General features: G+C 45.2%; 1 protein-coding gene across 1 annotated transcript in view; it reads left to right on the top strand.

Annotated features, from left to right (window-relative positions):
- Positions 1–1,792: 1,792 nt before the first annotated feature.
- Frmd4b (FERM domain containing 4B) overlaps positions 1,793–25,297 on the top strand; it is a 372,580-nt gene continuing 349,075 nt past the window's right edge. Inside the window, exon 1 of the mRNA XM_017796628.2 lies at positions 1,793–2,194. The gene's annotated coding sequence lies outside the window, so the exon portion shown is untranslated. The remainder of the gene's footprint in view (positions 2,195–25,297) is intronic.

The raw sequence follows: 25,297 nt of genomic DNA, 5'->3' as shown, positions 1-25,297 counted from the left end.
CAAGGGCTGGCCAAGCCATTACTGTGTGCACTTGACCAAAGTTGGTCCTTTGGTCCAACACTGGTACACACACTGAATAGGAATTTTGTGAAGTGGTTTGCAAGTTTTCAGAACTGAGTTTATAGATAAGTACCACCTCTTTCCAATCTTCTGTTCTCAGGCTGTTCAGCTGGCCTCTGAGCCTCGTGTTCCTCCTCAGTAGAACAGAGGTCCATAAACTCAACTGGCACTGAATGAGCCCTTGCTATGTGTTAGAAGCGGAAAGAGTCAGGTGTAGACCAAGCTGCAGGGGTCTTCCTTTTCTCCCAGGATAGGGCTGCCCAGGGATGGGCTTGCATAGCTCAGGGCTGGAAGGGCATGTAACTTGCATAGCTCAGGGCTGGAAGGGCATGTAATTACCACTCAATAAATGTTAGTTGCTCATTTAATATTTTATATTTAATTGAAAGCAAACAGTCCATTCGGCACCAGAAGAAAATTTAATTAACCCTTATACTACATGCAAAACATCAGACATCAAGCCACCTCAAGTGCCTGTCACCTCAGATCTTGCTCCCTACCTGCTTGCTCTTAAAACTGCAGTGGCTTGCAAGCCAAGGAAATCATGGGGCCTTGTAAGAAGGGAAAGGAAAAAAGAGGTGGGGAGAGATGGAGAAACAAAGGGGAGAAGAGGAAAGAAGGGGAGAGAGAAGAGGAAGGAGTTCACCTTTGATCCCAGCACTCTGGAGGCAGAGACGGGTAGATCTCTGTGAGTTCAAGGCCAGCTTGGTCTACACAGAGAGTTCCAGGCCAGCTGGGGCTACAGGGAGACCCTGACTCAAAAAAAAAAAAAAATTGTTCAACAAAATCCAAAGCGATATGATTGTGTAGTTGATAAGCTGGTAGTTGCAAGATAATCGGACTGAATTTACTTGGAAAAATGAATGAACTCCGGAGGATGTAAAGTGAGGTCTGAGAACCCAGACACACCTTGAAGGAGTTTAGGGACTTGCGGTCCGCCCAGCCCTGCCTTGGAGGGTCTACTTGGCACTCAGTTGGATCTAATAGAAAAAAAAAAAAAAAAAGCCTTAGTAAGAGTCTTCCACAAAGGTCCTCCTCCCCTCCTCCCGCAGGCATTGGTTTATGCAGCGCCAGATAAAGCTGTGATCTCTGCCCTGTCTCTGTTAGTGGCTTTGTAGAGACCTCTCCGAGTGTCCAAAACAAAAGCAACAAACATCACAATGCAACACTCTTGAATCAGTGAAAATGGTGGGATAGCCTCTCTCTCTCTCTCTCTCTCTCTCTCTCTCTCTCTCTCTCTCTCTCAGCCTCTCCCCTCTCCTTTCTCCCTTCTCCCCTTTCTCATCTTCCGTCCCCTCTCTCCCTTCTCTTCTCCTTTCTTCTTTCACGCAAAACCATCAGATTGTAGGAGTAGTAGGGGTAGATCAAGTCTTTTCTCCAGTCCCACTCCAGTTCCTGGGGGTTTCCCTTTATTCTAAGGTCCTGGGATGCCTAAGCCGGGGACGCTCAAACGAATCCCTCCCGCAGCTTCTCGCAGTAAGGGAGATGCAGAGGTGGGAGGGCTGGGGTCCCCCCCTCCCTGGACCCCAGAACCAGCATTCACTCTGTGCCCGCCCGCCTGCGTGTGCGCGCCTAAGGCGAGGCGGGCCGCAGCCTCCAGGGCCGGGCGCCCCCTCCCTGCTCGGCTCCCTCCTCCTCCTCCCGATACAATGACTGGGCCGGAACAGCGCATCTGCGGTGTCTCATTGGCAGGGCCGCCCCGGCCCCCGGAGAGGCGACGGGCGGGAGCAGCGGGGAGAGAGCAGCCGGGAGCCAAGACTGACAGCGAGGAGAGGCAGGACCGAGGGACGCGGGGACGCTTGGAAGGTGGCCCGGGGCCCTGCGGTGGAGTGACTGGATCCTGGCTACGACGCGCGGAAGGTGATCGTAGCCCCGGGCCGGGGGATGCTGCGGACGCTGGCTGTCCATCTTGCGGCGGAGGAGTTGGGCTCCGTGGCTGCGGTGCTGAGCCGGAGCCTGGGTGGAGAGGAGGAGGATCGAGAGGAAGGCAGCCGCGACTGAGGAAGGCTCTGCGCGGGAAGGAGTTGCGGGACTGGAGCAGAGCGGTGTCCCCGGGTCCCGCGAAGTGCGCAGCGCAGACAATAAAGTAGCTGGCGACAGCCCCGCGCGCCCAAGGGAGGAAGCAGCAGAGCAGGTAGGTGGATGTCTGTCTCCAGGACCCCGGGGCGCGCTGCCCGGGAGAAGGAGGGAATGTGGCACCACGAGGTCACTGCGCGAGCACCGGCTGCACCCCGGGGCGCAACGCGCGTTCTGGGGTACCCACAGCAAACGTCCCTGCTCTCTCCACCACCAGGAAGCCCCGCCCCGAGGCTCCAGAGCTGGTGCAGCCTTGGCTGGAGTCCCTAGGGCAATTGGCACCGGGCTTTGGTGGCTCTGGCGGTGGGGAGACAGGAAGTTTGGCCGGTTGTAAGGTTTAGCGGTAATGGGGTTTGCAAAAGCGCCGCCTGGGACCATGTGCTTTTTGCTTTCTTGGGAGGTGGTCAAAGAACCGACGAATCCCCAGATCCGGCAGCCTAGAGATAACCCCCGAAGCTGGTGAAAGGAGCAGAGTGGTTCCTTCGTTAGCCGAGGACACCCAGGGTTTGGCTTGGCTGCCCTTTGTAAATAGGCGTGGAGCATCCTAGATGCGCCTGAGTGGAAGAGGCTGTGTGCGTGTGAGCCACTCCCGGGGCAATTTTCTGGAGTATTTCACTTTTCATTTTCATCTGGAGAAAGGATAATGACCGTCTCTCTTGAGAGGTGCTATTTCGTTTGGACTAGAGCCTAAAGTCTTCCTTTGCATCGCATCGAATGACCTGCTCTCCTGGACAGAGCTTGGTCTTGTTCACAAAAGGGCAGAACTTGGGTCTGAAAATTCAACGACAGGATCTCTCTCTCTCTCTCTCTCCTTTGTATGGCCGCTTCCTTCCAGATGTGAGAGGGTTGGGCTGGGCGCTTCTGGGTGCGGTAATAATTATCCTGAACATTCCTGAGATCTGCTAGAACTTGTAAACATACCAGAGCCAACTCCTCTGAACTTTGCGGGCAGACTTGATGTTTGCTGGTACCCAGACAGCCGCGTCTGCAAGGTGGCCCCTTGGGGAAGACTCCTCGGTGCTGACAGCAGCAGTCTCTCTGGAAAGCTGCGAGATCCTTTGGGGTTAGCTTGTGCTTGCCCCAGAAACGTACCAGCCAATTCGGAGGATGTGTTCAAAATTATAGGCAACCCCCGACATGCCATTTCCTGTCCCAAAGGGAGTGCAACTGTGAAGCTTCCTAATCCAGTGTCTGGAGGGGAAAGAGAAGCGGCTTCACCTTACTTAACCTTTTCAGCCTGCCCTTTGATCTGTCATATACACGTGCTGAAAAGAACCCAGAAAGAGAGCTAAGTCAGGCATCCCTGAAGGCACTCTGCAGTCCTCATGAATAGTCCATGAGGTGGAATCCAAGTCATAGAGGGAGGCCAAGGAACTTGCCGCAAATCTCAATAGGAATTCATCTAATTTCATATGTCAGACGATTAACAGACCAAGGTCACTAGAAGGCATCAGGGATGCACTGTTAATGATTGGAAAGTAATAATAATGCAAGAGTGATAACCATATCGGGTTTTTTTTCAATGAATTTAAATGAGATGATATTCAAGATTGACTGATACATCAAGAATTCTATATATTTTGGTACCCAAGTTCAGTCACAAAAGAGCAGGCAATTCTCTAGTAAGCAATAACAGACACATATACACATGTCTTGGAGCAGTGCATATATTTGTTAGAGGAGGTCAAGAAAGACTTGGGACTTCTTGAATAAGATGGGTTTGTCATTTCTTTGGACCATTTTACATGTACTAATCAAACATTTTGTTTGCTTAGATTCAATAATGAAGGTCGAAAGTATCTGAACAGGACAATGACGGGAAATGAAGGAATCTCCCTAAAACACTTTTACAATGAGATTTGGTTTTAATGACTGTTGGCAAAGGTTTCATTAATCATTCTCCTGGACATGCAAGGTTTTGTCTTAAACTTCATTCTGTCTTCAAATTCCTAGGTTTCCATCTTAGCTGCAGAAAAGTTAATGGCTAGCAGCAGGCAAACAATTACACTTAAGCCTAAGAGTCTAGAAAAGTGTGGGAGGAGTTAACTTCATAGCCAGTCCAGCGTGTGGAAAGGGCTGAAGGGGTCTCACTAATATTTACAATTCCAAGCCTGTTTCTAGCAAGCTAGAGACTCCCAGCTCTCTACTTGATGCCACAGATTTAATTAAGGCTCGGCAGTGCCTTTGAGTAGACAGAAAGGAAGCTTTGGCTAACTGACAATACAAAGAGGCTACGTGGAGGGCAGTTAAAAAATACCTGGGCTGTCTTATTCTGTCTGCAGTGATTTTCTAGAATTCTACAGTTGTCTTTGCACATGTAAGTAAAGGCTTGGGGCTTAAATTACAAACCATCTCTTTCCCTCCCTCCCTCCCTCCCTCCCTCCTTCCCTTCTCTCCCTTCAACCCCCTCCCTCCCTCCTTCCTTCTATCGTTTTTGTTTTGTTTTAGAAGCTAGATTATCTTTTTGTAATTAATTCATTTCTAAATCTTTAGAGATATTTTTTTCCTCCTCTTCTGATTACTGTGGGTCCTGGGCCATCAGAAAAAAAGTGCTAAGATAGCAATTTTCTGTTGCTAGATGCTTGATAAAAATTCATCTTAGCAATTTAGGGGCCAAATTAATTTTCCTCAACAGCCTACTTTCCTGAAATTTAATGTCATTTTAAAAAAATCTCATTCTTCCTGGTGAAATCAATTTCAAAACCTAATCTCACAGGATAGTGTTTTTCAAATGAAGGTCATAAAACCCATTTAGTGGTCACAACCAATGTTGAAAGAGTCTATGACAAGATGAGATGCTGGTGTCATCATAAGCTAGCAAGAGTTCTGCAGTTTCATGAAACGTCACGTAAGCATTATAGGTGAGGTGGTATGTGCATTTTGGACTGCATTATAACATCTCGTTCTAGTTTGAGTTACTGTCAGAAAGTTTGAAAAGCACTATTACAGAGTATTCGTATCTGTTAGTACTGTACTGATAAGTGGCTAGCATTGTTTTAAATGGACTTTGTGTGTGTGTATGTGTGTGTGTGTGTGTGTGTATCACAAAACACTATGTCTTTTCTTGTGTGTCTTTTCTTATGTGTCTTTTGTTTACTTGATAAAATCTAGACATACCTGGGAAAAGGGACTCTCAGTTGAAGAACTCGCTCCATTAGATTGACCTATGGGTACGCCTGTGAGGCATTTTCTTGCTTGCAGATTGATGTAGGACTGTACAGCCCACTGTGGGTGGTGCCGGACACGTGGGCCTGAGCAGGTCAGGGGAAGCAAGCCAGTAAGCAGGGTTCCTCTGTGGTTCCTGATTGAAACTCCTGCCCTAAGTTTCTGCCTTGGCTTCCCTCAATGATGGTCTGTAACCTATAAGAAGAAACAAACCCTTTCCTCCCCTGAGTTGGTTTTGGCCAGTGTTTCATCACAGCAGCAGAAAGCAAACTAAGACATTATGTGTGGGTTTGAGTTATTAACAGGTATGTGTGATATCTTGCTTAAGGATAAAAAATGACTTCAGGACCTAATCTTCTCATTTTCTTTGTGCTCTCCTTCTCTCTTCTTTCCTCTGTGTCTTGGATGACAAGAGGACTGCATAGCTATTGCTGGACTAGATGATTCCAGGTTCAAGTACAACATAAAAGAAGAAACTCGCTGATACTATTTAGATGTGGTTGAATAGATCCTCAAAGCTTCATGGGCTGGGAGCCTGGTCCCAGGTATGGCCATGTGAGAAGTGGAGAAGCACTTGGAACAGGGGCATGAGTCCTGGAAGGGGTTAGTGCAGTGCTCATAGGACATGGGTTAGCTTTATATGGAGTGGCTTGTTATCAGTAGTGTGGCCACTGAATCTCTCTGCTTTCCTGTCTTGTCGTGTGATATTTTCCATATGACCTCCCACCACTGTGATACCACCACCACAAATTCCTAGCCAGAGGCTGAAGAGAAAGGGTCAGATAACATTTGACATTTAGCCTCCAAACCTGAGAGCTTTCTTTTTACTGTGTTCAGCCTCAGATGTCCTGCTACAGCAGCAGAAAATAGACTGAGATATTTCCCTTTCCCAGTGGTCTCTAATCAGTTGGCCTGATGGATTTGGCTGGAGGAAACTCCTATAATAAATAACTTCTGGAGTAGAGAACCACCCAGACCTAGTAACCTGAGGACACCAGTTGCTGGACAGATGTACATGCTCTGCCTGTCAGGAGTAGGTGTTCCTGCAGAGTAAAAGAGCCTCTTGAAGATTGCTAATTCCTCTTCTCTTTGATACCCAGCATAATGGAAGCTGAGCTAAGTTGTATTCTGGCAAATAGGTTGTCAATATAATTTCTCATGTGTGTAAGGAAAACCCCAGCTGTCTCTGAACATGGTCAATATCATGGTTCATGAGATGAAAACGTAAAATGAGTCAAATTGATAGGAGCTGTATAACTTTCCAAAGAGACCAAGGAAGAAAAAGGCAGATACATCAATTACAAACCCTCATTGAAGCCAAAAACCTCTTCTAAGGGTTGACCATGATCTTTTCTCTGTGTATGGGCAAATATTGGAAGGCTTTTATTTTAAATCCATTCTTTGTTCTAATGTGATGAAAGCTATTTAAGTTACATCTTGAAGTAAATGTTTTTAAGAGGACACCTCTTAAGGGCCAAGGCCCATCAGTTGTCGATTGTGCAGAGCTTCAGCCTTGAGCTATTTATTTGAGTCTATGTTACTTTGCCCCTTGGAGAATGTGTTGCTTTTAATTGTCTCCTGTCACTTCATATACAATTAACCAGTGGGAAGGGAGCCTTAATTGTATGTGGCTTCCAAGATAATGTTCACTCACAGCAGAGACTCCTTAGAAGTAGGGTGATCATGCTGGCTTGCCCCGGTCAGTCTTGATTAATATCTATGCCTCCAGTTTGGACAATAAATTACATGGTCACTCCACCTAGAAAGGCCATTTGAGGGTTATGATAAGGAGTTTAATAGATTAAACTAGTTCATAAGAAATTCCTCCTACCAGGAAGCACTAAATGACTATGTTGAACAGTGCGTGGCTATGTGGCAAAGCGATAAAGGAGATCTAAGAAGTGACTCTCAAAATGGTTAGGATTGGATGGTAGCTCTGCATCTGGGGGGATTTTGCCCCAAGCGACATTTTTCAATGTCCAGAGAAATTTGTCGCTGTCATAATTTGAGGACAATGTTACTGAATCTGGTTGTTATAGGACAGGACTCCACAGGATAGTCTACAGTGCATAGGACACCACATAGCAGAGACTTGCCTTCCCCAATGCTTGTGGTACTGTGGATGGAAAACCCTATGGAGAGTTACATTGGAAGGGGACCACGGGTATGAAGAAGAGGCAGGGTGTAACGATTGATTTCAGTTGTCAACTTGACAAGATTTAGAGTCATCTGGGTAGGGATCATCAATGAGGGATTGTCTATATTAGATTGGCCCATGGGCATGTCTATCAGGGATCTTTTTAAAAAAAATTATATATATATACATATATGTATATGTATATGTATATAATGTGTGTGTCAGTGGATGTAAGTGCACCTGCATGTATGTAAGTGCACCTGTGTTGTGCAATGTCCTTGGAGATCAAAGGAGGGTGTGGAATTTCCTGGAACTGAAATTACCGATGGTTGTTAGCTGCCACGTGGGTCCTAGGAATGGAACCCAGGTCCTCTGCAAGAACAGCCCATGCTCTTAACAGCTGAATGATCTCTCCACCCCTGAGGAATCTTTTTAATTGAGTTAACTGAGGTTGGAAGACTCACCCTGAATGTGGGAAGCATCATTTAAAGGGACCCAGACTGAAAGAAGAGGAGAGAGGGAGTTGAGCATTGGCATTCTTTATGGTTTCCTTATTGTGGGTGTGGGACCAGCTTCCTCAAGCTCCTACCACTGTGGCTTCCCTACCGAAGGACTGTAACCTGAACTGTGAGCCAGAGTAAACCCTTTGTCTCTTCAGTTGCTTTTGTCAGAATTTTTTATCACAGCAACAGGAAAAGAAACTCAAAGGGAAAGTGTTTGAGGGCTTCTTGGGCAACAGAGTGATGGTACATGGATTAATTACTGGGACAATTATTGAGCTGCACACTTTGTTTATCTTTTTATGTACGTGGCATTTAATTGAAAAAATTTTAAATCAGGTGTGCTTGTCATAATGGAAGGACAAAATTCCTGATGCCTGGTGGTATCTTATGCAAATGTAAAGGCTCAACAAGTAGTAGGACTAATGGTGACAGCATCAAGTCATAGTCACAGGTATTCATTGTGCTGAGAATTACTCTGCTATATCTGTGAGGTGCTGATGCCCTGTAGTTCTTACCCCCAGGTTAGTCTGTTGTCTGTTATTATAACAAAATACCTGCGTGGTTCAGACTTAGGCTCAGCTTTGATGAGGGCATCAATGTAGGTGGCATGTGTTTGTGGGGGAAGTGATGTATGTAAGAGCAAGAGATCACAAGGCTAGACAGGAAGTCAGAGAGGGGAGGGTCAAGTCCATCATTTTGTAACAATGAATTCTTGCAGTAACTCACTTCCTAAGACCTTCTGAAAGCCTTACCACTAGTGACCTGATTTCCTTCCCATCTCTTAAAGGTTCTACCACCTTTCAGTACTTGCCATGCTGGGAACTGAGCTTCCAGTACACAAACCTACGAGACACACTTAAACCACATCAAAACCATACAGCCCTGCCCTCCACCCCTTGCTGGGCTAAGAAAGCTGATCCTGAGGTTATGACTTGACTTATGATTGGAAACCCAATCACCTAGCATTCATTGGGTTTCCAGAGTCTACACTAGCCTAGTATTGTGTAGAAAGGTAGGCTAGGCCGTTGCCAGGAACACTGGGTTCAGTGTCATGTGACCTAGCATCACACACCTGCTCTTGAACATGTGACTTCCTCTTTTTTGTACCTCAATCTCTTCCTCTGTAGAATGAAGATGATCAGTGCTCCCACTGCATCTGGTTAGTGGGAAGTTTAAATGACAAACTGCTGCCTGATGTTGCTCATATGTGGATTCTATAAAAGGTTGAGGCTGGGGTGTGGCTCTGTGATAGGAGGCTTACCTAGCTTTTTTGAGGCTCTGAGTTGTTCCCCCAGTTTGAAGCAACAGTGGTCAGAGTAGAGATATTTGCAGCCATCTAACTGTTTCAGCAGCCCCACAGAGGGCACCAGTCTAGAACACTGGAATTACAGTAACAGCCCTCTTCAAAGAAGGAGCCTTCTGCCTGGTGATGCCAGCTAGTATTGATCCAGCCTCTGTAGTGCCAGTTAGTTAGCATTGATCCAGCCTCTGTAAGTGCTGGGCACTTGCCAAGTGATTCCCACACAATACTTGATTCATCCTCACAAACCCCCACCATTACCCACACTTCAGAGAGATAGAAACTCAGGTTTGGAAAGCTCCATGACTTGTTCATAATCACATAGCCAGTAAGTGACCAACAGGGGCCAAACTCTGCCACTCTACTGCAAAAGACTCCCCTCTGTATTGTCCCCAGCAGTCACGGTGCAAGAGGCTAGCTACTTTCCTCCAGATATCATGGCTCCCGGGGACCTCTAATGGCCCATGCTCTTTGAAGTGAGAATGCTGACCCTACCACAGGCTTGAATAGACCTACAAACTTTTCATGTACTTTCGTCTCCATTGTTATTTATAAAAGATTTTCTTGCATGATCTTGCAATAGGGGTATGCAAACAATCACCAATGATACACTAACAAAACATTTGCAAGAAGCAAGGGAAATTTTTCCTGTTTTGCTGAATAACCCATGAACAGAGTAGAGTTTTCAGCAAGGCAATTTTATGTGAGAAGTAAATACAAAACCCTCCCAGCTCAGCCCTAAATGCCTCACTGCAGTGAGGAGGCACTTGGCGTTGGAAATTACCAAGCTGCCTAGACAGTTATTGGAAATAATTATGCCTCTGCCACAGCATGGGGCCCGTCACAGCCCTCCCTATTCAAAAGGTCTTTCTTGAAATACCAGCATCTATCTTCCAGCTGGTGCATCCAACAGCCAACAGCATCGGTGGGGGAGCAAACAATGGATGAGGCCAGGGATTGTTGCTGGCCTTCCCTGGTTGCACCTGACTGAGCCCATCACATCAATTCAGTCATTGGAAGAGAGCAGAAGGGGCCATATGTGACCAGAATGCCAGGCACCCACAGACACAGAGATAGCACAGGCAGCTCTGGCCCTGTGTCATCTAAGTTTAACACTGGAGCAAGATTCTGTCAGATGAAGGAGGAGCTGGGGAGAAAAGAAGTGAGCTGCAGTCAGGCCCAGAATGGCACTGGCTGGAGAATCAGAGTCGGAGATGTGGTTCAGTAGTAGAGCACTTCCTGGTATGTACAAGGCCCTGGGTTTCATTCCTAGCACTGAAAGAAAAGAGAAAAAAGTTGCTAAGAGAATTGGTAAGACTGAGTTCTTGTTCCGCCTTGATGGTAGGCTGATGCAAGGTGTATTAATTAGCTTTCTTGATTTGTCCAATAGGTAGTAACAAAGGAGGTTCCCTTGACCTATAAATCTTTGAATCACAAGAATTCCCACTGTACTTCATGGCAATGCACTTTTGTAACTTTAATTTTTTGGAAGGGTTTCCAGAAAAACGCACTATTTTTTTAAAGGGGTTTCTTCGTAGTGTGACTATTCCAGTAAATTATTTGCTGTGCTATAAAAATGGTATTTGGTGTAACTTGTCATATTGAATAACCTTTCAGAATTTAGATAGGAAGGAAGAGTGTGGCTTCTGAATACATCAGAAGAGATAAGGGCATCTGAGGCCATCACAGATCAACTAATTGCATCCATTTCAATGTGCAAAGTGAAAAGCAGGGTCTTGATAAAACTAATCAAAGCCATGTGTCCCCAGACTGGGAACACAGAACCCTGTCCCAGGGGGGCTGTAAGGCTTAAATTGAGCACAGAGCATGGTCATTTGCTCCAACCATGTTAAATTAATTCAATTTGTATTTTGAAGAGAGAGAAAAAAGAAGCAGGTTACTTTTATCTATATCCATGGCCCAGCCTTGCTGTGCTTTTGATGCCTGAAAGAACATGGTATCTGGTTTACCAGAGGCCAAAAGTTTGACTCCAAGAGTAAAGTATTGCTTGTGTAATGATTGGGTTGCTTTAGACAGATCCAACCATGAGTGGTTCTCACTGAATTCCCTAGCGATGAACTTAATCATTCTTGGAAAATCATATAAAAAGCTACCCTGTGTAGATATCAGAGAAAAGCTGCAAAAATATGAAGATAAAAGATTTTTAAAAACTAACAGCTTGTCAGTGAGTGTTTCTGCTATTTCATGGATGCTTGCTTTGTACAATATTAGAGAAGTGGAACTTTGTCTTCTTTGTGGGCATAAAAAACAGGCTGGAGAGATGGGTCAGTGGTTAAGAGCATTGGCTGTTCTTACAGAAGACCAGGGTTTGACTCCCAGTACCCACATAGTGGCTAACAACTGTCCATAACTACAGTTCCAGGGGATTCGACAGCCTCTTCTGTTCTCCTCAGGTACTGCACAACATGGGTACACTTACACACATGCAGGCACACACTCATACACAGAAAATAAAAATAAATAAATGATATATTTTTAAAAAACTGTATTTTTGCTGTCCTGCATGCAGTTTCATTCTGCATTGTCAGGGAACAAGTGATAGGTTTCACATATGTGATTTTTTTTTTTCTAAGTGAGCAAGACTTACCTCTTTGTACCCTCATTTTTTGTTTGAGCTATCTTTTATGAAAACATGGCAAATGCTTGCTTGTTGCTCCTTTCTAACTTGAAGAATGTTAATGTGGCTGCATTTTTCTCTGTGTGGCTTTCTTGTGACGTCACTTTTGTTCCTCGCCGTCATCCTATTATTCTTTGGCAGCTCAATTGTATGGGGTCAACTTCTTCAAAAAGAGCCATAGATTTTGAGTGAAGCATGGCAGTGCTTATGCACCTGTCATCTCACCACTCAGAAGGAAGAGACAGGAAGATTGTTGTGAGTTCCAGATCAACCAGGACTAACTCCATCTGGAGGTCCTACCTCAAAGATAAATGAATGAGAGACTGGTAATGTAGTTCAGTTGGTAGCGTGCTTGTTTGGCATGCGTGAAACCCTGTATTAGTGCTCCAGCACCATGTAAAAAAGTGTGGTGGCACATGCTTATAATCCCATTACTTAGAAGACAGAAATAGGAAGATCAGATATTGAAGGTCATCCTGTGCTATGCAGGGTCTTTGAGGCCATCCTGGAATTCATGAGACTCTGTCTTTGAATAAGTAAATAAATTATATTGGCCGATTTTGCTTCTCAGTAGCAAAGCTCCTTAGAATACTTAGCAAATCCTACACAGCTTATGAATAACTTCCTATATCATCTTGGCTAAGTGGTCCAACACAGTAAGAAACGAGCATCATTAGTCTCCTCTTTTACAGGTGAGAACATGCAGGTGGAGGAGACCGGCAGTGATTTGAACCTGGGACCACGCCTCTACCTGCAGGTTATCCCTGCCAGTTCTGAGCATAGTTTCTGCCCCCTTTCCTGTCTCTCTGCTCTGCCCTTTGAGTACTTCTGCTTCTTCTATTTAGAATCATTCACCTTGGTGGGGCCTGAGATTAGATCTGTGCCTGTTTGATGCAGTACTTCTGATGTCTTTTTCCCTAAGTGGAATTCTGAATGTATTTTTGCCAGTTCATGGGTCCCCAGACATCTTCTGCACAGTTTTACTTTCTGTTAGTCTAAACTATGGAGTCATCACTGTAGAGGCTAAGGCTTTGAGAGGGATTTTAGAATGTCCTACATTGTGATTAAGGATCATATTTAAGATGTTGGCAAACTTTTTTTTTTTTTTTGCAAACAATCAGTTCCTAAATAGATTAGACTTTGTAGAACATATGGCCTAGGTTGCAATACTCCTCAACTCTGTCTTTGTAAAGCAAAGTGGTCAGACAATATATAAGAGTTGTAATGGCAGGGGACATGGCTCCATCAGTGTCAGCAAAGTGCTTGCCTCATAAGCCTGATGACCTGAGTTTGATCTCCTATAACCCATTAAAAAAGCCCGGGGCTTCCTGGTATGCCAGCCTAGCCTACTTACTTGGTGAGCTCCAAGCCAGTGAGCAATGATGTCTCAAAAAAATAAGGTGGAGAGAATTGAGAAAGACACCAGACATTGATCTTTGGCCTTCACGTTTACCTGTACACACACACACACACACACACACACACACACACACACACACACACCACAGCGTATAGCTTTATTCTGGTAAATCTCTATTTATAGAAAGCAAGCTGTGAGCAGGAGTTGACCCTGGAGCTATACTTTGCCAACCCCTTTCAAATAGAAAAATGGCCAATCTTGGTATTACAGTGTGAATAGGTATGTTGTTCAATAGCAGGCTCAGGAGATGACTTGTTGGGTTTGTCCCTGATCCCACCTCTAACTACTTTAATTGAGGCAAGTGCTTTGAACACTATACACCTCAATTTCTTGCCTATAAGTCTGGGGAAAGAACAGTCCTTACCTCATCAGGTTCCTTTGAGAGACTGACAGAATTATGGCCACACTTCAGTTAATGGAGGGGATGCGATCTGAGAAATGCATCATTAGGTGGATATGTTGTGCAAACATCCCAGAGCGCATTTATACACACCTCAGTTATGCAATCAACGGGTACAGTCAACATGAGGTGGAGGAAATTGCTGCTAAAATAACACAATACACTATTTCATAATAAAACTTTCCATGTGTAAGTGCTTATGTTTATAGGTACATGCACACTTATATATGTAAGCCTGTGGAGGCCAGGTGTGGTGGAGACAACCAGAGAACAAGCATGGGGAGTATGTCCTGAAGCCCTGACTGTGTCTTCTGAGAAAACTCCAATGGCTGAAGACTTGCTACTTATGATGGGCAAAGAACATAGTTTCTGGATGATAGAAACTAGTGGTGAAAAGAGTACCTATTGTTGAGATGGCAAAGGATTTAAAGTATTACCTAAATGTAGTTGGCAAATAACAGCAGAATTTGAGAGGGTTGACTCCAACTTTGAGATGGTTATAACCATGGATCGTGCCACAGGGGTCATCTTTCAGGAAAGGAAGAGTCAGCACACTCAGCAAACACCATTGCTGGAGCAGATGCTGTGATGTGACTGGCACCCAAGCTCTCCTTCTTTCTGCCACTTGTAATATATATCATCATGTCTTGCCTCTGCCAACTTCCCACTGGTTTGGCTGAGGATTTTCTCTAACCATGAAAGTAGGGGATTAGAAGTACTAGGGGATTAATGCCTTCATCCTTTATCCTCCAGGGATGGAGGCATTGACAATACCAGTACCCCAGGTCCCTTAGCCTTCTAGCTATCCCCCCACCCCGTGTGTGTGTGTGTGTGTGTGTGTGTGTGTGTTTGTGTGTGTGTGTGTGTGCCAGAGGTCAATGTCCTATATCTGTCTCAACTGTTCTTCATCTATTTTTTTAGATGGAATCTCTTTATGAACCTGAAGCTTATTGATTCGGCTGGGTTGGCTGATCTATGAGCTTCAGGGATCCTCCTGTCTCCTGTCCCCCACACCTAGTGCTGGGGTTACAGGTGCATACCACTATGCCTGGTTTTGGTGAGTTTTGTTTTTATGCGGGTGCTGGAGATCCAAACTCAGGACCTATTGCTCATGTGGGAGTCATTTTACAGACCGAGCCACTTCCACAGCCAACTTTCCCGAATTCTAAAGGTACCCACACCTGTACCTTGTTGTTGAATGGACCCGGCTAGCTTGGGTTGATCCAGCACTGTTCCTGACAGAGTGAATTGGGGGACACTGGGGTCTCTCTTCCATTTCATAGTCCCCATTTACTCACCAAGAAGCAGTAGGCATTTGGTGGGTTTGCATCCGTCCCCAGAAGGATCTGAGCATCCCTTCAGAGGTGAACAGGAAGAGGACTCATCACTGCTTTCCTGGCAAAGCCCATGATGTCCACTGGTTCTGCCCTGGTTAGCTACCATCCTGCTGCTACTGCAGGTTCATCAATTTTCAGTGGCATTATGTGTGTCTTCACTGGAGATGAGCATGTGAAAATCTCTGCCCCAAAATTAGAAGTATGCGTCATAGCTGAGTGAGTGACAGCAAAAGCCATGCCCTGGGACTAGAGACACAAATAGCTCAGGTGCAAACAGCACCTGAATGTGCAAATTTCTGAGAACTGGAAACCAGATGTGTTGGGTGTACGATACAATATGAAAGGAGACATGGGAATGAGGTTTAATGGAATTTTGTGTATCAACCTAGGAAACACAGACCCTGAGGTGAATATATAAGGCTGATAGGAAAGTTGGTAATAGATTTAGAACCAGAAAGATATCTGTGTTTGAATCTCTCACTTATTACCTTTACAAACACGTGCAGGTCAGGAAGCCCTCTTGAGCCTCAGTTTCCTCACTTGTGAAATTCAGATGGGGAGGGAAGAAGGCTAACTTTGAATGAGCACCTGTGTTCTAGGGATAGTGCTAGGGAAATCAGATGACTCATTTTACTTAAAACTTTTGAGCCCTGCAGGTAAGTCTAATTAAATCTAATTGTCTTCATTCTAAGATAAGAAAATTTAGATGCCAAAATGCCTTGTAAATATTTTCAGCTCCACACAGCTGGTAGTGATAAAGCCAGCTTTCAAATCGGGGTCAATCTAACTCTAGAGCCAGTGTATTTCAGTGATTATGTGCCCATCAGCCTGCTCCCCTCATGAGGATGGATAATAACTTCTTTCGCTGTGGTATCTTATTTGGGTTCAGAAGCAGATCTTGAGAGTGACCATAAGTAGTTTATTTAGAAAACAGGCAACAGCACTAGTAAAGTCAGGAAATGAGATGAGAAGGGAATGTCACCCCCACACACACACACCAGTATGTGGTCAGTCCCACTGGTATAGTGAGGTGCAAGTTCTAAATCTTACTGAGGTTAGGCAGGAGCAGAAAACATGAGCATCAGATTTTGCCACCTAAGTGGAGAGGGTGGTGAGTATTTACACAACCGAGAGATTTCTGGGGAGTAGAGCTTCAATTAAGTAGACAGGAACCTGTGTAGTGAACTTGCCAAAGGATGCCTCTAGCAGCCACAGGAAGTGCAGAGGATGTGGGGGCTGGTGGCTAAGTAATGGAGAGGCCAAGGCATGGGGAGGCAGCATCAACAGTTCCTACTGTGGTGGGTCTAAGAATTAGACACAGTGTGGACGGTGGCAGGCTGAGGCCACCATTCACAGAAGGTCTAATGTGATTGTGCAGAAAATGGGAAACCTTTCGAGGATTTGATTTGATCCTTGCTGGACTCAGAATTGCTCTCAGGGACCCACATCAAGGCTTGACTTAGATCATTCTGCCAGTGATGATCATGAACTTCAGGTAAACATCAGACCTGCCCAGCCTCCACTGTGGGTTCTTTCTGGGGATGCTTTTCAGCTATACCTCTAGCCATCTGAGAGACCATCAGGACATTTAGCAACATGGGCTCTGAGTCTAGACAGAGGAACCAGAGTAGGTGTTTTGGCACTGAGACCCAAGTGCTTGCTTCCCAACTCAAAGCTTAAGGCCTGTCCACCTTGTGTGCTCCAAGGAAGAGAAGTTTGGAAACAAGAGAGTGAGCCCACTCTGAGATCCAGAGCAGGAAGAGTAAATGTAATATGGGTGGCAATATCAGCAAGAATTTTTGTTTGCTTGTTTGTTTGTCTGAGATGTGGTCTTATGTAGCATAGGCTAGAACTCATATGGTGGCTTAGAATGGACTTGAATTCCATCTCCTCAGTGATGGGATTATAGGCATGTGCTGTTACACCCCATTGAACGTTTACTTTTTATAACAGGATAATAACTTGTTTCTCCCTGAGCTCTTATGGTCCCTCTCTCTTCCATTGTTTCATTGACAGAGCACTGTACCAGGTAAGTCTTGGACAGTCCCACTTGCCTTCCTCCTTGTATCCAGCAGCACAGCTGCTTATTCTGTGTGGTCCAAGTGGAGCTGGACCCACATCTTCTCAACCAAGGAGTCCATATTGTTCCTTCTCATGGGGTACAGTGTGAAAGTGTGTCCAAGAAACATTTTCTTCACTAATATCCATTTCTCTTCATTTGAGGAATAGAGCCCCAACTTTGAGTCATGATTTGGGCATTGGCCACTGAGGTAAGGACCATATTTCCCAGCTTCTCTGTATGTAGCATGGCCACATCATCAAGTTCATTTAATGTGAGGGGAAGTGATGTATGCAGCCTCTGATGAAGGGAAACATTTCCACTTGTTCCTCACTTTCCATTGAGCTAAAACAAGGAAGTGATGGTAAGCCATCTTCAGCCAAGGGGATAGGGATAATAATCTGACAACTGACCAGCTGTTTGGAAGACTGCTGCATTATGGCCATCCACTTCCCCTGGATCTTACAATCTTCCCACCTCCTCTTTTGCAATGGTCCCTGAGCCTTGGAAGGTAAAGGTTTGAAATAGGTGTCCTGTTCAGAGAGAGCCATCTTAGGGACCATCAGGACACCTACCAACATGGGATCTGAGCACCAAAGTTCGAGGGCTCCTTGATACCTCTGCTTTGCTATGGATGGAGCTCAACCACCCAGTCCCTGGCTCCAACCATTCTGCCTTTCACTTGGACTTAAAACCGATATAGTAGGAACCATTCTCCCTTTTGCTTTTTGCCAAGTCGAAAAAAGAAAAGAAAAGAAAAAGAAAGAAAACGTATGTTCTAAAGGATATAAAATATCATTTCATGACTAAGCCTTAGTTACTTTAGAGTTGTTAAGTGCTCATTGGAGTTGGGGTCAAATTATTGTGTGTGTGCAAGTGTGTGTAATATGACATGTGTGAGCATGCATGCTACAGTGACCATGTAGACATCAAAGGACAGCTCTGTGGTGTCAGTTCTCTCCTTCCACCTTTAAGTGGGTTCTGGGAGTTGAACTTAGGGTGTCAGGCCTGCATCATCCTGTGGCAAGATCTTTACCTGCTGAGCCATCCCACTGGCCCAGAAGACCTGACTTTAATCCTAGCTCTTGTCACTCACTAACCAGAAGACAGTATACCTATTTAGGTACCTACATTGCCACGTTCAGTAAGTCCCACACAGTCTTTGTAAGCTGGATGCTGTGGTAAAATGCCCAGCACAGTGCTTCACACATGGTCCATAGTTAGCAGAAGGTGCTGTTGATGATATTTCTATCCTTATGAATTATTCCTCATGCTGAGTTCTTACGGATCAAATTAGCAGTATTAGTTGCCTTAGTAGTCAGCAGTATTAGATCAGTGTCTGCTGCTCAGACGTTTAACATTAGCTTTACTAGATCCTGGAAAGTTTGAGTCTCCACAGCAGATGAGCAGGTGGTCAGAATCCTTGTGGATTTTCAGACACTCACCATACTCACAGTCAGCATTCTACCTGCCTCAGGTAGAGGACACAGCCCAGACAGCTGGAGTAAAGCAAATGTCTGTTGGTTCAGTAGACAGTCTCCTGGGCATTGTATCCCCTGATTTCCCCACAGAGTCACACCCTGGGTGGGATGTAGGGATGGCCTGTGGGGTGAGAAGCAATAGTCAGAGGAGGATCAAGATTCTTCACTGTCAGCACTTTTCCTCCTTAAACCTGAAGCCACATCCTTATTGTTAGTGGCCAACTCTGTCTGCCTGACACCCTAAGTTCAACTCCCAGAACCCACTTAAAGGTGGAAGGAGAGAACTGACACCACAGAGCTGTCCTTTGATGTCTACATGGTCACTGTAGCATGCATGCTCACACATGTCATATTACACACACTTGCACACACACAATAATTTGACCCCAACTCCAATGAGCACTTAACAACTCTAAAGTAACTAAGGCTTAGTCATGAAATGATATTTTATATCCTTTAGAACATACGTTTTCTTTCTTTTTCTTTTCTTTCTTTTTTTTCAACTTGGCAAAAAGCAAAAGGGAGAATGGTTCCTACTATATCAGTTTTAAGTCCAAGTGAAAGGCAGAATGGTTGGAGCCAGGGACTGGGTGGTTGAGCTCCATCCATAGCAAAGCAGAAGGATCAAGGAGCCCTTGAACTTTGGTGCTCAGATCCCATGTTGGTAGGTGTCCTGATGGTCCCTGAGATGGCTATCTCTGAACAGGACACCTATTTCAAACCTTTACCTTCCAAGGCTCAGGGACCATTGTAGAAGAGGTGGTGTGTGTGGTGGGGGTAATACCGGTGAGTGCAGGTGCTGGCAGAGCCCAAAAGAGGGCATCAGATCCCCGAGAGTTGGAGTTGCATGCAGTTGTCAGCTGCCCCATGTGGATACTAGGAACCAAATTCAGGTCCTCTGCAAGAGCAGCAAGTGCTATAAGTCATCTCTGCAGCCCCCTGTAGTGCTTTTCTTAAAATGACATTTCCCATCCTCTCACACTATGTAAATTTGGCTCTGTAACCAAGTACTGGTCAGTGAGGTGGGACTCCAGAGAGTTCATGTTGGGAACTGACTCTGGGGAACATATGTTTTTGCCTTTCAGTCTTCCTTCTGCTGCTACTAGAATACAGACAGGATGGTTGGTGCCTTAGCAAGCACTGTGGCTTTGATGATAGCCTTGAATCCTGCTGGAAGTCACTACTCCACAGTAGCACTTTTTCATTTTTACACTTATTTATTGTGTGTATGCACATGTGCATACCATGGCATGCATGTGGAGGTCCTGTAGGAATTTGGTTCTTTCCTCCTACCATGTGATTTCCAAGGATCAAATTCAGGTAGTCAGGTTTGAAAGTAGGCACCTTTGCCCTCTGAGCCATTTCAATGATCCAACACTCTTTTGGAAAATATTTTTTACGTGTGTGTGTGTGTGTGTGTGTGTGTGTGTGTGTGTGTACGTCAGAGGACAGCTTACAGGAGTATGTAGATTCCTAGAATTGAACTTAGGTCATCAGGCTTGGTGGCAAGTACCTTTACCCACTGAGCCATCACAATGGCCCTCACAGCAACACTTGAATGCTTCCTTAAGATCCTCCCTACCTTTATCTCTCCCCATCATTTTGGCTTTATGTAGGTGAATGGGTCTTATTGTCATTTTCCAAAGAATTTCTATTAGCCTTCAAGGTCTAAAGCCCAGGGTTAAACAGTATTTGACTTCTTTTATCTTTTTGTGGGGCTCAGTTAATTCTGCAGGCTTCTTGTATATGCCCGGAGTCTAGATTCATAGGATATTAAGTATGATCCTACCCTCTGCCCATTTGGTGTTTAACTGCTTTCTGATGTTTGTTATTATATGGCCTCTTTGAGTGGCCAATTTTTTTTTCCAAATTCAGTAGTACTTCCTTTGATTTTCTTCTCTAAATATGTGGATGGATTTCCAAGGCTTGCTTCCCCAAAGCAGACAGTCTTAGTAAAGGCTTTAGGAAAAGGACACCTTACAGTGCAGTCCTGAGAGTGCAGCCTCTTGGCCATAACTGTGGAGTGAATAACTTTGATCCTGTACTGGTCACTTAGCTCTTAATTCTCAAGGTCAAGCCCATCCTTCTTACCCTGAACTGTGACCCAGACTAGAAATCTGCAAGCCCCATTGGCAGATCTCTTTCAGAGCTGGCTTCTACCCAGGTCAGCTGTAGGAGGTGCTGACATGGGAATGCAGGGAGAAGAGAGGAGGGTGTTGTTCACGCCCCTCTCAAGCTTGCACCCCTCAACAGCAGCATGTCCTAGAGAGCTACAGCTTGGAAATGCAAGCCTGAGTGGAAGGGGCTGGGATCACATGGGCCGGTGTTTATCACATCAGTTTCTTTTACATCCTGGGTCCCACACAGTTGACTTGCATTGAACAGCACCTCCTGCTGAAGTTTAAAGGGGTGTGGAGGCAGGTGATGTTCTAAGCAATGGAATATGGTAGAAGGGTTAGATACATTTCTTGCCTTGTACATGAAAGCTGCCTTACAGGGCCAGGAGATGACTCATTTGTAAAGCACTTGTCCTGTGAGCACAAAGATCTTAGTTCTATCCCCAGAATCCATGTAAAAATAAGCTGGGTGTATTGGTGCACACTTGTGCTCTCCAGAACTGGGGAGGCAACACAGGAGGATCTGGGAGCCCATTTGCCACCCAGGCTAGCCAAATCAGTGAGTTCTGGGCCAGTGAGAGACCCTGTCAATAGACAAGATGGAGGAATTTGAGGCATGATAGCTGAAGTTGTCCTCTAGTGTCCACGTGCACATGCACATTCACATGTGTTTACATGCGCTCACTCACATGAACACACACAATGCTGCACTGGTACTTTCCCCTTTTGCTGCCCTCAACTGTTTTCTGAGTTCAGTCAATCCTTGATTCTGAGACCCTAGAGCCTGGCAGAATCCTGGGACCCCCAAATCCTCATGAAGCATATTTTCCCTCTTCCTCTAAATTGACCAGCTTGAAATCATGGCACCGTAAGAGAGTACCTTTGGCATAGTAGCCTCTGGGTGTAGGTTTGTGTTTATGGATGCCAGTAGTGCTTACTGACTAGCACAGTAGTAAAGCGACAGTCTTGGATCATGGGCCTCATTTTAGTTTATTTTCTGATGATGTAACAGAACACTACAGGCTACATAATTTATAAAACATATAAGTATATTTGTCTTACAGTTTTGAAGGCCAGAAAGCAAAGAGAATGGGGCTGGAGTCTGGTGACAGCCTTTGGGTTGAGTCATGACATGACAAAAGGACAAGGAGGGCTGACAAGGTGGAAGGAATCAGGGTGAGCTCTACTTCCTTTCGAAGAACTCACTTGCATGAGAACTAACCCAATCCCTCCTGAACAGCATTAATCCATAGTGCTCATGACCTAATTCCATGATACAAGGTCTACCTCTTAACGTTTTGCTGTACTAATTAAATTTCAACATGAGCTTTGAAAGAGAAGGTTAAACCATGGCCAGGCCTCACTGCCATGAAAAATGGCTTAGAAAAATAGGCATAGTCACTCAAGCACCTACAGACATGAGCTTTATTCCTTGATTGTTAGTGGGTTCATCCACTGACTTAGTCACTTGAGAAGCACACTGTGCTGGATAACTTTAGTTGTCAATTATTTGACACATCTGTGAAGAGGGAACCTCAATTGGGGAATTTCCTCTATCCAGTTGGCCTTTGGTCATATCTGTGAGGCATTTTCTTGATTGTTGAGTGATGTCAGAGGGCCCAGCTCACTGTGGATGGTGCCACCCCTGGGCAGGTTTTCCTGTAAGAAAGTAGGTTGAGCACAGGTCAGAGGAACAAGGCAGTAAGTAGTGCTCCTGCACAGTCTCTGCTTCAGCTTCTGCCTTCAAGTTTCTGCCCGGAGTTCCAGCTCTGGCTTCCCTCAATGATGAATTGCGATCAGGATGTGTACGTCAAATAAACCTTTCCTTTTTGGAAAGTTTTGGTTGGAATGTTTTATCACAACAATAGAAACCAAACTACTTTGCATACATTGAGTCTATAGTTCAGAAAAATGTATTTATGTGGGTGGATGGGAGTACCAGCAAGACCAGGAATGAGGTGACTGAGTGAGTATTCCTTGGGGAGAAAGTGCCCCTCTGGATTAGCCGTGAAGGAGGTTTTTGTCATTGGAGTGACCTCTTAGCTGAGCTGGAAGTCTGAGAAAGAACAGCCATGTGAACATCTGGGTGGTGTGCATTCCCTGGCACAGGGCACAGCTGGTGCAAAGGCCTGGAAGTACGGACCTGCTTGGCAGGTGTCAGGAATAGAGGATGGATGGGGCTGTGGAGCTGGAGGGAAGGGGAGGAACTTGTGAGGCAACATGAAATCAAAGATAGCCTAGTAGACTAAGGCTGAACATTTGTATTTTATTCTAAGCAAGTGGGAAGACAGTGCAGGAGAGAAGCAAAAGACCCGGATTCACATGTTTAAGAGGTTACTGGGGTTATGTTGGATAAAAAGAGCAGGTTAGCGAGGAGCCCATCACTGTGCTTTGGCCACTTGTTTCCAGTGGCTTGAAATAGTCAAACATGCCTAGAGAAAACCAATTAGGGAAGGGCGAGGGCAAGACTCTGGGGTCCAGAGGGACCAGTATCAAAATGGATGAATGCAAGAGGCTTGCTGATCATGAGGCCAAACGGTAGTCATTTCAGAAGCAGAAACCCAAGAGCCTTCCTCACACCCCTGGAGTGAGCATGCATCTGTTGGGACAGTCCTGATACAGAGGAACCATTGCTCACCATCTTCTGTTTTCCTTGACTGGACCCCTTTCTCTCTGGCTGGCTTCCCTGACATCTCTAAAATTAAAAAGGTTTATGCTAAATCTACAGGGAAGCCCTCTGTCTCCTCATGCCTCAGGGATACTACTGGTGTTTGGATGGCTGAGAGGGTGGATCTGGGCAGCACTATCCCATAGGCTGGGATCCTGGACCAAAAAAAAAAAGAAGCAAGTGGAACATTAGCATTCATTTTTCTCAGCTCCTGATGGCATCCAGTGTGACTAGATGCCTAATGCTCCTGCCACATTGCTTTTCCTTGAGTCAAAATAAATTCTTCCTTAAATTGCTTTTACCAGGTATTTTGTCACAGCATGGAGAAAGCATCTGATACAATTGGGCTTTCCCTTTCTCTTTCCTCCCCCCTCATTCTCTTCCTCCTCCTCCTCCTCTTCCTCCTCCTCCTCTTCTTCCTTCTCCTTCTCTTCTTCCTCTTCCTCCTTCTCCTCCTCTTCTTCCTCCTCTTCATCTTCCTCCTCTTCCTCCTCCTCCTCTTCCTCCTCTTCCTCCTCCTCTTCCTCCTCCTTCTCCTCCTCTTCTTTCCTCTTCCTCTTCCTCCTCTTCTTCCTCCTCCTCCATCTCCTCTTTTTCCTCCTCCTCTTCCTCCTTCTCCTCCTCCTCTTCCTCCTTCTCCTCCTCCTCTTCTTTCCTCTTCCCCCTCTTCCATCCCCTTCTTCCTCCCCTTTTCTTGCTCTTTCTCTTATTTACTTTCTCTCTCCTACACACAGACACACAGACACCGACATACACACACACTACATGCCTACATCTCCCCCTCCCCTGAAGAGACATGCTTACTGTAGTCCATGGGCTTCCTTCACTTGGTAGGAGCTCTGTCCTTCATGACAGCTTTGTGATTCTCTGGAAGTTCAAGTGAAAAATAAAAATACATAAATGGAGGACAGTGCTTCTCAGAACGGAATACACAAACTGCTTCCATCAGGATCTCTGGGTGTCTGTGAGGTGGATACCCTCCACTGAGCCTCACACCTCCTTAGCTAGACTCACTGGATGAAGTCTGAGGCATCTGCCCAGAACAAGCTCCGGTGTATGTTTCTATACATGTTAAGTCCCACAACTCCAGGATAATCTCTCAGCACCCTTTGAAAGACCATATCTTGGTCTCCAGGAGGCTGACCTTGCCACTCATTGCACCAGGTCTTCAGAGCTTGGTCTCCATTCTCTGGGGTCTTCTTAGCTGACCTTCTTTTGCTCACCAGGCTTCCTGGGTTCTAACCCCCACAGCTCCCCATGGCTCATGGACTCATCTGCAGAATCCTTATTCCAAATATGGTGGGTTGGTCCAGCATGGATCAGAGCTCAATCCTTGCCCCAACAAAGTATGGCCTAGGAGTGGAAGGGTAGGTGGTGCCAGGTGTCACTTTCTTTGCAAAGGCTACAAGCTGTTCCTTAACAGAAAGAAGAGGGGAGATAGACTAGTGCCATTCCCAGTGACAAATCCTTTTAGGCATTGACATTCCTGTGTTTTGACACTGATTGTGTCATACTATAGTTGACAGTATACCTCAGTATCCATCAACAACATGAGAAAAACTTGAAATCAAGTGCCCTGCCCTTTCTAGCTGTATATTCCCAGAATTTGGGATTCAGTGACTCTTTACTGAATGATCAGATATGTCAAATGTATAAGAATACACTGTTCCATTGTTTTTCTTGGTCTTCAGTCTCATTAAGGCTTCATGTAAATATAATAAAACAACCTACTTAAAGTGTATAGTTTGGTGAGTCTGACAAATCAGTATACACTGTGGGCTCTGCCTAATCAAAATATGAAACATTTTCATCACCCCTGATCTCTGCTTTCAGGGGTGATATTTTTCCCCTTTGTAACATATATTTTTTTAAACGGGGGCCATTTAAAAAAACTTTTTTTGAGACTACTATCCTCAGGCCTTTTGGGGTAAGTCTA

The sequence above is a fragment of the Nannospalax galili genome, unplaced genomic scaffold (assembly GCF_000622305.1).
Source record: "Nannospalax galili isolate Female #2095 unplaced genomic scaffold, S.galili_v1.0 scaffold1051, whole genome shotgun sequence".
In the NCBI taxonomy this organism is placed as follows: Eukaryota; Metazoa; Chordata; class Mammalia; order Rodentia; family Spalacidae; genus Nannospalax; species Nannospalax galili.
The sequence above is the reverse complement of the archived record's forward strand: the minus strand, read 5'-3'. Positions and strand labels throughout refer to the sequence as shown.